This window comes from Lissotriton helveticus, chromosome 7 (genome assembly GCF_964261635.1).
Source record: "Lissotriton helveticus chromosome 7, aLisHel1.1, whole genome shotgun sequence".
NCBI classification, from domain to species: domain Eukaryota; kingdom Metazoa; phylum Chordata; class Amphibia; order Caudata; family Salamandridae; genus Lissotriton; species Lissotriton helveticus.
Genome location: NC_136068.1, coordinates 1,514,877,901 through 1,514,892,905, shown reverse-complemented (window position 1 = coordinate 1,514,892,905; position 15,005 = coordinate 1,514,877,901). Strand labels below are relative to the sequence as shown.

The window sequence follows — 15,005 nt, the reverse complement described above, 5'->3', positions numbered from 1 at the left end:
TATGGAGATGTTTTATAAATCCAGTATATCAGATTCTTACACTGAGTTTATTAAAGCCACACTCCACAGTCACACAAAATTATGACACAGGCTTATTTTGATGTACCATTAAGAGAGTGCTTGACCAACTAGTTCACACTTAGCTAAAATCGCATGCAATGTAGCTCTCACCTGAATGATCTTCTGTGGTTAGTCTTTTAATAAAACACAATATTGTGCTAATATAGACGGCAAATATACTGTGTGGCAGGAATAGTTATGAGGGTAACTACCCAAGATTATTGTGTTGTGCTCCATAAGCCTGTTGCACCTTGCGTATGTCTACGAAAAAAAAACCTGTTTGTATGTTTTTAAGAGGCCCTTCCATTTTAATAGTTGTATTTATTTCTAAATGGGACATCTCACAGACCAATTTACTGAGCTTAAGAAAAGCCTTTTCTGGTAGAGTCGCTATCTACCTGCAAATTCCTTACCATAGAATATTCTCCAGGTGTAAAACTGGGTCCATAAAATCTTGAGCAGTATCTCTGCACGCCAACAGGTTACACGGATGGCTCCACATTGATGCTGTCCGCGTCCTCAGTGCCTATATAGGCACCACCTCAGCATGTTGACATCACTTTCTGCAAGACATATTCTGCGCGCCACAGGCACATCAGAATGGTTGTCATCTGTGTGCAGTTTCTAAGAAGGGCCTTCTAGAAGAATGGTTCCAGTTGGCACAGGGTGTAGGAAGGGAGTGTTGGTAAGGATTCTGTGCTTAGATAGAATAACTACCAGAAAAGGTGTTACTGAAGGTAAGTAGCTTGTTCTTCTTGAAGAGACTTCTAAACTCAGATTCCTTACTTTAGAATAGATACCAAAGCAATAACCTACCCAGAGGAGAGACTGTAAACTAACTCAAACCCGAAATGTCCATCATAAACGAATGGGCAAAATGCCCATCTCGAGGGATCTGACTGTCCAGACAATAATGTTTTGTAAACATACAAAGGCATATCTCCAGGACAGGCTCCCACATGCCAACGCAATAGTAATAGCCTTTACTCTGTAAAGTGATCCCTCAAACCTTTTGGAGCAGCTTATCCTCAAATGGATAGCTGACTTTTTTTTAAACATCTTTATTTTCAGGTTTGTTACTACAAACAATCATTGTACAAATACAAATAGGGCGAACAGAAATTTCCAGTAGACACAATGTGGTAGCATGGAGTTTACATACATGGTTATCAGGAGAAGTTACAGGGTTGGAGGCCAGATATCCCCTACAGACCTGAGAGGGCCCCATAGCCCCAATTGGCCTCCGTTGTCTCCCTGATCTATATAAGATCCCGCCTATTGTTGTATGCGGGTGCTGGTTTGCCTGCAACTAGATAGCACATTCTAATGTAGAGTACAATCCATTGGGAGATGGTCTTTTCCTGCACTGACTTGCATGTCTTTGCTTCTGTGAAGCCAATGAAAAGCTTATCATCCAGCGAGTGTTCTTTGATAGGATCAGTATAATCCTAAGAGCTTTCTTTGGATTTAAACGAAATCTTTAATCACAGGGATCTGGAAGAAGGATGTCTGTGAAGGGCATTTCCTATACGCAGTAAAAGCTGCAAGGTGAACCTTAATAGAATGAAAATTAATGCCAGACTGAGCCAAATGCAAAAGGTATGGAAGGATGACATCTTCCTTGCAGGTTGTCGGATCATAGTGCTTGGAAGTGCACCAGATGCAGAACCTCTTCCACTTGTAGGCACAGGAAGTCCTAGTGGAAGGTCTCTTAGCTTCCTTAAGTATAGTCATGCAATCTTCAGGGAGATTTAAGTGTCCATATTGCACTATCTCAGAAGCCATGCCGCCAAACTCAACGATGAGAGGTTGGGGTGCACCATCTGCCCCCCCCGAACTTCGTGAGAAGGTCCGGCCGACACGGCAGCCGTATGTGGGGTAGGAGAGACCGGTGAAGCAGCAATGAGGATCATCCGTGCTCTGGACTGAGACAGCTTGATGAACACCGCCGGAATCAGGGGAATGGGTGGAAAAGCGTACAGAAAGCTGTTCGACCAGCTGATCCATAGCGCGTTCCCCAGTGTCCCCGGTTGGTAATACCTGGAGGCGAAGTCTCGGCATTTTCTGTTTTCGGCGGTGGCGAACAGATCTACGTACGGAGTGCCCCACCTGTCGAAGATGTCTCCTAGCACTTCGTCGTTTAGAACCCACTCGTGGTTTTCTTGCACCAGCCTGCTGAGTGCATCCGCCGGAGCATTCTGCAAACCTGGCAGATGGGTAGCCGTTATCGTCAGTCTTTTGGCTAGTAGCCAGTGCCAGATTGCCTGAGCTTCCTGCGACAGTGTGCGCGATCTCGAGCCCCCCTGCTTGTTGAGGTAATACATTGTGGTCGTATTGTCCGTCTGCACAAGCAAGGAGTTGGTCTGGAAGGACGGATGAAAGGCCTTCAGTGCCAAGTGCACAGCTCTGAGTTCCAGGAAATTGATGTGATATGTGGATTCGGCCGGGGACCACGTTCTCTGGATGTGTAGATGGTCTGAATTCTCTCCCCAACCATGGAGAGGTATCTGTGACGACAGTCTGAATGGGAATGTCCTTGTGGAATGGAACCTCCTTGAGGAGATTCTCTGCGGAGCACCACCATCTCAGGGACAGTTGAGCGTGGAGGAAAAGCTTGCTCCCCCGCTTCTGGTCCCACTGATCCTCCAGACATTCCTGCAACAGCCTCATGTGCAGGTGTGCGTGTGGCGTGAGGAAGATGCAAGAGGCCATCGACCCCAGTAGAGAAGACACCGTCCTCACTGTTGTAGATGGAACAGCTATGAGAGCCTGAGCCTTCCGAAGGATCGATAAGCGCCTCTCCTCTGAAGGAGACACGCTTGCTGACAGAGTATCGATGGAGGCTCCCAAGTACTGTAGGCATTGGACAGGCGTTGGAACAGACTTGGACATGTTTATATGCAACCTCAGCTGGTTCAACAGAACGGCCGTCCTGTTGAAGTGCAGTTGCGCTTCCTGGAAGGTTGAGGCTTTGATCAACCAGTCGTCCAGGTACGGGTAGACAAACAACTTGTTCTACATTTTGAAAATGTCCTGGGTGCAGACTTCAGTCCAAATGGTAGTACGGTGTACTGATAGTGATTGGTGCAGACTAGAAATCGCAGGAACTTCCGGTGTTTCCGTCCAATGGGCACATGGAAGTACGCATCTTGCAGGTCTATTGCGCAAAGCCTGTCTCCCCTTTGCAGCTGAGGATAAATCTGGTGCAGAGACAGCATGCAAAACTTTTCCCTGCGAATCCATTTGTTTGCTTGTCGCAAATCCAGAATGGGCCTTAACTCGTTCTTGTCCTTCTTGTGCATGAGGCAGAACCAAGAGTAAAGACCCTTTCCCCTTTGAGACAAAGCGACGTCTTCTATCGCCCTTTTCCTTAACAGGGTATCCGCCTCCACCTGAAGCTCGCTCAGTTGGAACTGCGAGCAAACCGGTGGAATCACTGGAGGCAGACTGACGAAACGAAGACTGTATCCATTGCTAACAATATTCAGCACCCACTTGTCCTGAGTAATTTTTCTCCACTCTGCCAAGTAATGTTGTATGCTTCCCCCCACCGGAGCGGGTAACGGGCGAAGAGGAAGTAACCCCTCAGGGCCTAGAACCGGCCAGGCCTTTGGGCGTCGAGAAGGACTGTTGGCCGCCTCTGCCCCTCTGGTGCTTCTGGAATGGCCGCCGCTGGTACTGCTGCTGTTGTTGGTGCTGCTGGCCAGCTTGACGACCTTGCCCTCTTCCCTGGGCACCAAAACGTCTCTGGAAGGGACAGAAGGTCTTCTTCTGCTCTTTTGGCTTCTCTAACCCGACAGCCATCAGGGTTTCTGCTTCCGCCTTCATGCGGGCCATCTCCTCATCCACATGTTTACCAAAGAGCGTCAACCCAGAGATCGGCAAGTTGGCCACTTGCTGCTGCGCCTCTGGTTTCAGCAATGTCAAACGCAACCAGGGATGGCGTCTCAGATTAATCCCATGGCAGTATCCATGAGCCGCCAAAAGAGAGGAATCTGCACCCGAGCTGATAACCTGATTGGATACCATCATGCCCTCATTGATGATTTCCTGAAAGTCTTCCCTCTTGTCCCTCGGAAGGTGCTCCAGAAACTGCTGCAGGGACTCCCACAAAGACCGGTCATACTGACCCAAGAGAGCCGTGGCACTAGCGGCTTTCATGGACGTAGCAGCCGTACCGCAGACTTTTCGTCCCGCTGAGTCCATCTGACGGCTCTCCTTATCCAGAGGTACTGTAGAGGACGGGGCAGTAGCGTGCTGCTTCCTGGCCGCAGTGACGATCACCGAATCCGGCACTGGGTCTGATCGAAGGAACACCGGATCGGAGTCTGGGGCCCTGTACTTTTTCTGCAGCCGGGAAGGAGCAGATTTCGTTGACGCCGGAGTCAAGAAGAGCTCCATCGCCGGTTCCTCCAGCCCCGGCACCAATGGCAACAAGGGTCGAGACAACTGCCGCTTGTATAGGGTCTCGAAAATAACCGATGTAGAAGGTGTGGGAACCGTTACCGTAATCCCCATGGTACCGTAATGCCCCTCTCAATAACACCTCCTGAAACAACACGATGTCATCAACCGGTGACACCCTTGTACGGGGGGTATCTAATAAGGTGGGCGAGTATTCCCTGGCACTGGAAAAATCCGTTTGACAGGACCTTGACCTGTCCCTCCGGTTACGTGCCGGGACTGTGTCCAAGACCGACGGTCACTCCTTGATCGGTGTCTCCGTCTGGACCGGGACCTCGATCTCCTGGGCCTCGGGTGTTCCACTGGCCGTAAAGGAGGCGGAAGCTGCGGAGGCAGAACCGGAACCATAGGCTGTGGAGGCCTCGTGGGTGGTGACGGGAGGCGCGACAGAGATAGAGACCACGGAGTAGGCCGCGGTAGAGGAGGACGACCTCTTCTTCGACGTCGAACGTCTCGACGTTGATACATCCCTTGATGTCGACTCACGTCTCCTCGACGTCAACTCTCGTCTTCTAGACGTCGACTATCATCTTCTCGACATCGACTCTGGTCTTCTCAACGTCAACTCTTGTCTTCTCGACGGCGAACGGCGGTGTCGCCTCGACGGGGAGCGCCGGTGCCTCTCGGACCCATCTCGACGTCGACGTTGTCTCTACGACGACGAAGTCCTTGACGTCGACCTCGTCAGAGGTCTCGACGTCGGTCCCCTCGACGTCGAACGGCGACGTCGCCTCAGAGCCCTGGGACGACGGGGAGCAGATGGTGGTCATCCCTCTCGACGCCGACGTCAAGGCTATCGACGTCGACGGAGATCTGTGCCTTTTCCTGGCCTTATCTTGACTGGGGAGCCCCCATAGGCCGAAGCACAGGCAGAGGACGAGGCCCCTCCATGCCCAGACCCACCATGGTCCTGATGTCTCCTTACATCCAGGCCTTGGAGACGAATTTTCACCCTATCCCTCAGGGTCCTCTTGGAGAAGGATCTGCAAATCTCACAGTCTTCAGGGACATGAGTGGATGGTAAACAGAGGATACACACTCTGTGAGCGTCCGATTTAGCCTTCTTCCTGGAACACTCAGGGCACTTGTCGAACAAGGCTGGCATATTCGACAGGAGAGTGGCCAAAACTGGCCAAAAACCTCAGCAAAAGGAAGAAGAAGCAGTCAGACGTCGAGTGAAACACTCAAAACACTTGAAAATTACCAAAAAATTGAAAGAACACTTAAAAAGGGAGAGCTCAATGCTCTAGGGTCCTGCTAGGAGGAGCCGGAAAAAAGAACTGAAAGTAAAAGGACTTTGGCTGTGCATCCTGGGATACCGAGGGTCTCTGGAGAGTTCCTTAAAGGCATGGTATCCCTTTTCAAGACACATAATGGCAGCCTATGGGGCTTGTCTGTCCAACCCTTCCTCTCTATCATTTCAAGGATTTTGGTGAAGGGGAGTTTTCCCTGTGAGGAAAACTTGGTAAAAAAGTGTTAAACCGGACATGGTGGGCTATCCTTTTCACTGTTTAGATGAAGTGGTGGCCTTTGTAGCCTTGTATATGTTAGGCTTCATTATTTGTCTTAATTCTCTCTTAAGTGTCTATGCAGTACTGCAAAGAAGACAGCTTAAGAGATTATTTTTGATTGCTCTGGGGTCCACGCACATGGGCGGGACTATTCACTAGATTATGACTATACACAGAGATCCCCTACTACAGAAAGAGCAGACAAGTCAGACCTGCACTTTGGAAACTGTATTTTAAAAAATTGTACCTTGTTTTAATACCACCGCGCCGCGTCTCTCACCTCATTAACTCCCCAGTGCTGCCCCGGTCTGCCGCGGCTTGCTGTTTGTGCAGAGGGCACGCACACCACTTTCACTAGCACGGAGCCTCCAAAAGTCAGAGGTCAGAGCTCCACCCCCCCACGCTGCTGCAAAGTCCCGCCCACTTCCTTGTCCTCAAAGGAGCTGCGCCGAGCAGACTCACAGCCTACAAGCATTAGAAGGAGCAGACAGGTCAGACCTGCACTTTGAAAACTGTACTTTTAAAAATTGTACCTTGTTTTAATACCACCGCGCCGCGCCTCTCACCTAATTAACTCCCCAGTGCTGCCCCGGTCTGCCGCGGCTTGCCGTTTGTGCAGAGGGCGCGCACACCACTTTCACTAGCACGGAGCCTCCGAAAGTCAGAGGTCAGCGCTCCATCCCCCCCACGCCAAGCGGAAGCACGCAGCGGTGCGCACAAGGCAAGCCGGTCTGCACCCGTCCGCGCCAGGCAGAAGCCAGACACCCTGCCCGTTCTTCCACCGAACACCCCTCCACTCACTCATGGCTGATATACAATACTCCAGCCAAGAACTGAATGCAATCAATTGACCGCCCCATCGTGCAGCCAATGTGAGAAGTTGGCCTGATATATGATGTTCACTAGTTCTAGTGACCACCTTGTATCAGTCCAAACAACCCTATGGTGATTGGTTGTAAGTCAACCTTATAGACCAGCTATCCTAATGGTAGCATGGACAAAGCAGTCTTAGGCTAAAATCTTTTGGCATGTGAAGCCAGCTGTTTTACCACAATATAATCCCTTGAATACCAGATGAAAGGACACCACACAGGTTGTTATGAAAATAAACAGTATATTTATTAATAACAACACCTCTGAACTCTTTATGAGGTCAGAGGGCTAAGCACATAACAATCTCTTGGAAAAATATGACAAGTTGCACAAAATTACAATGGTGCCCTAGGGGCACGGCAAACCATATACTAAGTAAATGGAATGTGAGAGTCAATAGAATAAATGGAGCTGTCCAGAGGCTGCAAGACCGCTGGGACTACGCTATCCTAACCTGAGGTAAGAAATAGGAGGCCCACGGGACGCGGGTGCAGAGTGTGAACTCACACGCGGGATGCGTAACAACGTCTTTGGACAGTACAGTTCAAGTTAAAGGTGAGTACGGACAATCCTGACTAGTTAGGACTAAAACGACGACTGGGGAACTGGACACTAGGAGAGTCAAGCTACCCTTGAGCACCGAAATGCTCTCATTACCTCACCCACGGGCTGCGGGTGCATAGGTGCGAAGTCGTGCCGGGTTCTCGCGTTGAACTCAATGGAGCCTGAAAGAAAAGATGCTGCAGGCGACCAGGAGGAAGATGTCCGGTGCGATCCAAGGGTGGATCGGTGAAGAAGAAGACCTGAAAGCAGAGGGGACAATGTTCACAGTCACTAGCCAGTGACTGGAGTGGAACCAGGAAGGAACCAGATGTCGACGTCGCGATCAGGTGAAGAGTGGACGCTTGACTCTGCAGCCACGTTGGACCAGGAGGTGTCTTCGATGACCAGGATGGAGGCACGAGCTGTCCCACGCAGGCTCTCGCTGTCGGCGGTGTTGGATCCGGAATCGGTGTCAACAGGCCTTGGCAAAGGCAACCCACGCGGTGAGTGAAGAAAGTGTCTGGTGCGGACTAGGAGAGTCCGGGGTGCCCCTCTTTTGGAAGGGAGCAAGGGCCAGTCTGGAGCAACCAGACCAGCAGCAAAGATTTCAAGGTTCGTCGTCTAGGAGGCCACTAGCCAGCCGGCAAGTGACCAGACAACACGTCGAGCAGCAAACAAGCAGAAGGGCCCCACGCAGATCTCGTGGATGCTGGAGGGCTGATCTTCGGTGCAGGGGCTGCTCGGGGCTGGGGCTTCTCAGTCCCCAAAGCACTTGGTCGAGTTTACCCCGGGAGTCGTGCTGTAAGCGAAGTGCAGGTTCGTTCAAGATGGCCGGTCCCACGTGTCTCGTCGCACCCACGGATCTCAGCTGTGCTGCAGATGTGAGTTGAGGTCGGAGAGGTCTGGGAATACGGGTCTCGTCGGGCTCTGAAGTCTGGATCCTCAAGGGAAGACGACAAAGTGAAGCCGCTGGACGCTGATGGTGCCTGCAGTTGCAGGGTGGACACTCCTTGCCCACAAGGGAGATTCTTCAGTCTTCTGTGGAGCAGAACGTCGAAGTCCAGAGTTCCTTCTTGTAGAATTGTCCAGGATAATCTAATTTGGAATGGGACCAGCTCCTACCTTTATTCTCCTAAAGGGGGCTGCACTACTGACTAGGTCCCTCCCCTGGGTGGGACCAGGAAGGGGGGTGGTTACACCCCCCTATCCTTTGTCCGGTTTTCGCACCAGAGCTGGGGCAGGGATGCCCCAGCAACTGGTTTGAACCGGTGTATGCACAGGGCACCTTGTGTCCTCCAGGCACGTCTCATTCCTTTCAGGCCTGTCCTACCCAATACACAAAATCCTGTCTGGGGTGGTGCTAGCACCTCCCAAGGCAGGAAACCCTTTATCCAAGCCGCCCTCGCTGGAAGGACTCCCAGCAGCAGGAGGTCAGACTTGTGTCTGTGGTGGCAGCATCCATTTTGTGATGCCAAGGCTCGAGTTAACTTTAACCGGGGTTCACAGTTACATACATGTCGTGTCCCTCTAAAAGGGTGGAATGCTACCCCCGTCGCCAGAATTGGCGAGGGGGTAGTATTCCAATTCGTATGACACCTTACTCGACATGTTTTGATAATGGTATACCAGAGTTAGCATTCAACCGCGAGGTCGATAATGCACTTAAGAGTATATGGTATAGCGTTATCATAGAACAGCTATTAGGACTTGGTTCCGAAAGCTGCAGACGGGCTCGGCTCATGCCAGAGCGCCATCTCACATAATTCCAAGCACTCTGCCTTCAGGATTGTTAAGGCCTGCCATAGGAGTGACTGATAGGAGGATATGTGTCCATGTTAGGGTTAGATATAGGTATACTATATCTACAGCAAAGGGTGATTACACCACCTTGCCCCAGCTGTCGTAGCAGCCAGTTGTGTCACGTTTGGATGGCCAGCTAGGGGCGGCATAATACATGCTGCAGCCCCTGGTAGGCCCTGGGTACACCTATGCCCTGGATACCTAAGGTACACTGTACAGGGACTGATAAGGAGACCTTTGCTGTTTGTTGCTTGTAGCTGCTTTTCTGCGGACCCGCTTTGGACCCTGTTAGCGCTTCACCACTTGCGGAACCCGCTTCGCGGGTCCCGCTGCGCCCCAGAGGTTGAGGGCATATTTTCCATCTGCGTGGGAGGACCAGGGCTGCGAGCGTGCGGGGCAGGACTTCCATTCCCAGAAGCCCCTGCACACCGCGCCTCTGACCAGCTGGCCGCTCTCCCTGGCCGTCACCACGCCCCGCCTCCAATCCTTATAGGGCGGTAACTGACCTTGCGACGTGGGAGACCTTTGCTGTTTGTTGCTTGTAGCTGCTTTTCTGCGGACCCGCTTTGGACCCTGTTAGCGCTTCACCACTTGCGGAACCCGCTTCGCGGGTCCCGCTGCGCCCCAGAGGTTGAGGGCATATTTTCCATCTGCGTGGGAGGACCAGGGCTGCGAGCGTGCGGGGCAGGACTTCCATTCCCAGAAGCCCCTGCACACCGCGCCTCTGACCAGCTGGCCGCTCTCCCTGGCCGTCACCACGCCCCGCCTCCAATCCTTATAGGGCGGTAACTGACCTTGCGACGTGGGAGACCTTTGCTGTTTGTTGCTTGTAGCTGCTTTTCTGCGGACCCGCTTTGGACCCTGTTAGCGCTTCACCACTTGCGAAACCCGCTTCGCGGGTCCCGCTGCGCCCCAGAGGTTGAGGGCATATTTTCCATCTGCGTGGGAGGACCAGGGCTGCGAGCGTGCGGGGCAGGACTTCCATTCCCAGAAGCCCCTGCACACCGCGCCTCTGACCAGCTGGCCGCTCTCCCTGGCCGTCACCACGCCCCGCCTCCAATCCTTATAGGGCGGTAACTGACCTTGCGACGTGGGAGACCTTTGCTGTTTGTTGCTTGTAGCTGCTTTTCTGCGGACCCGCTTTGGACCCTGTTAGCGCTTCACCACTTGCGGAACCCGCTTCGCGGGTCCCGCTGCGCCCCAGAGGTTGAGGGCATATTTTCCATCTGCGTGGGAGGACCAGGGCTGCGAGCGTGCGGGGCAGGACTTCCATTCCCAGAAGCCCCTGCACACCGCGCCTCTGACCAGCTGGCCGCTCTCCCTGGCCGTCACCACGCCCCGCCTTCAACCCTACGGACCTTCCATTTAAGTAAAGGTTACTACCCGCTACGCGGGAGCGTGCGGGAGGGTGCCGGGAGAAGCCCGGGACAAGGGCGGGACCGTCTGTGGCCGTCCGGGGCCGAAGGAGGCCGGGCTGGGCCACCCCTTTTCCATTTACAGGCTTGTGTTTGTTAATTATTCAGTTCATATTTGTCTCCCAGGTTCTGTTAGCTATCTGAGCTCATAAGGGTGTTAACAACTATGGCGAATACCTTGAATAGCTCTGTCCTAGTGACTTCTGTGGGGGATGCTGAAACTGCGGTGATGGGGCCTTTAGATTCATATTTTAAGCGTCTGCCCCAAGATATCGATAGGGAAATTGCCTTGGCGGAAAGACGCGCAGGTCGAAGGTTATCGATCGAACTGATGAAAAACCCCCTTGAAAAACATATCGGACAAAGTTTCCCTGCATTAGTCACCCCGTTATCATCTACAGTATTGCCATTGACACAGGATACATTGTATGATATATCTGCATGTAATGAGCTGTTGGGTGCCTCTCCTATAGATATAGTGGTTACTGCCCCTTCTTCAGAGCATTTAAAGGGTTCTAATATTGCGTGTATAGGACAGAATGTTACAGCTAAAGCAATTGTTCAGGTACACGCTGCCAAGTCCAAAGAACGCACAAAGAGGAAGAGGGTTACAACTTCAAAAAAATCAATAGTCCCTAATCCAGCAAGGAAGGTCAGGAAATTGGCTATTAAAACGCCCTTAACCGATGTCCGAGTTGAACAACTGAGTGGGGTAATACGGGGGGAGGAACCGGCTATTGTAATAGACTTAGAAAATCCTAAGATTCCGGCACCACTAACAACAGAAATAACTCCCCCCATCACAGATTCTCCGGGGCAAATGAGGATTTACCCGGATCATTTATTGGATCTGGAAAAACTTATACGTTCCCTCTTAAGTCCCCTTGAGACCAAACTGGAGAAATTAGTAAAACAACTTGACCATCTTGAACAAACCAGTTTGGATAATTTTTTCTCAGTAAAATCATTAGTAAAGGCTCAGAATAAATCGGTCGAGAATGGGCGACAAAATAATCCAGTTGAGCAAACTTTGGGTGCTACAGGGGCTGAGTTGCCTTCCATTAAAGTAAGTGGGGTTTCTACTCAGCAGAAACAGAGTCTGAATAATAATAAAAAAAATCCTCCAGTACCCCGACCACCGGTAAAAAACAGTGGCCCTGAGTGTACTAATACCAACTGTACCAGCATCGTGGCAAATAGTACTAAGGATAGTATGAGAAACGTGCACCTGTGGCCCAGAAAAAGAGCTCCCCCTTGCCACCTACCATGGCCTGCGCCCAGGGGACACTGATAGACATAGTTAAAAACCCCGCTATAATTGTTGATGGTTCAAAAGGGCCGCTTGACGCCCAGTTTGTAAATAAGGGTGGCTATGTAGGAAATGGTAATCTCAAAACCGGTGGAAATAACGCTAGTTTGGCTTTGGGAAATAGTGCTCCTGTGAGCGTTGCTGCGCCAGATCACTGCCCACCAAAATCTTATGCTAATAAATTTCCATCTCGGACACCCCCGGTCCAACTTACCCCTGATTCCTATCCATATGTGGCCATTCTTACCAACGTTCCTCCTCTACCAGATGGCCAAAGGGAGACGTATGATATGTTAAAAAACAAAGCCATGCATTGGCTGCGGGTAAATAGACCCCTGCCAGGAGATGTGGATGGATTGATCATTGGGGTTAGAAGGGTCAATTGGATTGGGAACACTTTTAAAAAGCAGGGGGGTGAGTGTATTATAATTAATTTTCAAGATCCAAGGGTAGTAGGGATAATTACAAAACCTGGATGGAACATTAGCTTTGGTGGGATTGGCGTCGTGGACTTGACCTTTTTCTATCCAAGATCTCAGCCATACTACCAAGGGGGGATTGAGCCACTGAGATGTATCTTGCCTCCACGGGTGGAGGTTAGCTCTTTCCCTGCTCCATTCTTGCGTCCACATGATGGCTATAATCAGGTTTATGGCCCTGATGGTGGCGCAGGGTACTTGAGACAGGGAAATTGCCAAAATTTACCAACGCACTACAACACAGCCCCTATTATGGATTTGGTTAACCGTTTTAATCCTTTATGTGATCTGAACATTAACGGTTGACTACCCATACTCCCAACGGCACCTACACTAGCTATACCCGAGAGGGTAACCTCTCTATCATGTTTATTTATGACCTGGAACGTTGCAGGTATAAGAGCTAAAAGATTGGACCCTACCTGGATACAATATATCTCTAAACATAAGGTCATAGCTCTGCAAGAAACATGGGATACTTCACTTTCTTTTCCCCTAGATGGCTTCCTAAGTTTTATAGTACCCGCTAGCACTAGTAATGCGGGGAGAGCAAAAGGGGGTCTTATTACACTTTTTTCTTTAGATTTAGTAGGAATTTTTAATTTAATGAATTCAGGTTCCCCAAACATTTTAGCGATAGAATGGATAGTCTCACCAAGCTGTACCATATTAGTAATTAATTTTTACAATGCTTGGGGTGGAGCAAATGAATTGGAGCACGTGAATTGCTTGGAGAACCTGATAAATAAATACAGTCAAAATTCAAATACTCATTTCGAAATTTTCTTAATGGGCGATTTTAATAGCCACAAATGTGATTTGCTTTGTCAATCACTAGATGCAGATAGCCCGGATGGAGCCTGCATCCCTCACTTTGAACACACTAAGATGGGGGAGTCTCTTGATTTATTGTGTGCTAATTTTAATACATATGAACCGTATAAAACTGCTTCTAATGAGAAGGTCCCCACTTTCAAAGGTACGATTAAGGGGACGATTATTGATTACATATTTATGTCCATAGGCTTAATCTCTAAGACAAGTGACTATAAGGTTACTGTCTCACCCCATAGTGATCACAACCCTCTGTCAACTGTAATACACTGGAGTGACTTATGGCGCAGACAGGTGGATCAGCCCCGGGTTTGTGCCGTGGCGGTGCCCAGTGATCAGGGCAGACGGCTTAGATGGGGCATGGCTATGGAGGAACGGTTCATGGAAACCTTACTCCCCAAAATTGAGCAACCGATAGAAACTTGTCTTAATCAGACTGCCTCGAATCTTCAGGTTATCACGGCTTTTAATAGTATCTGTGCACTAACCGCCAAGGATCTTTTAAAACCCAAATCAAAGTACCCTACAATGCCCCACAAATGGTTTGATAGCAAATGCTCAAGGTCATACAGAGATTTGAAATTGGCTCTTAAGGCTAAGGAAAGGGATAAAGAGCTAATCTCTCGTCTGAGACGGGCTTATAAAGCGAACGTGAGGGCAAGGAAAGGCGAGATTAAGAATAATGCATGGAATGATTTACTTAATGTAGATGTCCTAAAAGACAGTAAGCATTTTTGGGAAATTATTAACCACCCCTTTTTTATAGAGGAGAATAACCTGAATACAGACTGTGTAATTCCCGATGAGAGATGGGTACAGCATTTTAGTAACATTTATGGGGGTGAACCATCAGTTTGCCCAATGACTACTGAGGTGGCCCATTGTGCAACTACAGTGACATTCACGGAAGAGTGTGTCCTAAAAGCCATTATGGATACCATTAAAAATAAGGCCCCCGGTCCTGACGGTGTCCCGGCAGACTTTTTTAAATTCTGCCCAGTAATCTGGAGTAAAGTACTGTCCAGAGTGTTTAGGGCAGCAGCCGAAGGATTCCTACCTCAAACATGGGCAACATCCATAATAGTTCCCATCTTTAAGAAGGGAAATCGCGAGGACCCCGGGTGTTATCGCCCAATTTCCCTTATCGACTCTACTTTTAAAATCCTAGGTAGAGTCCTATTGGTTCAATTAAGGGAAAATTTAGAATTGAATGGGGGACTCACGAATATTCAATACGGCTTTCGCGAGAACAGAGGGACATTGGAACAATGCTCCAATCTTTATCTTCTAGTCTCCAGGTATACGGTGGCCGGGGAGGGGTCCGTTTACTTGGCATTTATGGACCTTTCCTCGGCCTTCGACCTGGTGAATAGGAGTAAGTTATGGACCATTCTATTGGAGCTAGGCATAGAGGAGTCCTTGGTGGCATTTATGGCAAGGTTACACCAAGATCTTGAGGCAAAAATAAGAGTTACCAGGGATGGAAGGTGCACGGAAAGTTTTAAATCTGAAAAAGGGGTGCGTCAGGGTTGTATCCTGGCCCCCCTTCTTTTTACTATTTATATAAATGGCCTGGGGAAACACCTAGAAACAGGATTGGCTGACGTCCCCCGCGTAGGAGAAGTGCAGATCCCAGCACTCCTATACGCGGACGATGCCGTCCTGATAGCCCGCACTGGGAATAGTTTACAGACTCTTTTGGACCGTTTCGGTTCTT

General features: G+C 50.0%; 1 protein-coding gene across 1 annotated transcript in view; it reads right to left on the bottom strand.

Annotated features, from left to right (window-relative positions):
- LOC144770439 (uncharacterized) overlaps window positions 1–15,005 on the bottom strand; it is a 226,810-nt gene that overhangs the window by 77,975 nt on the left and 133,830 nt on the right. The window lies entirely within an intron of this gene.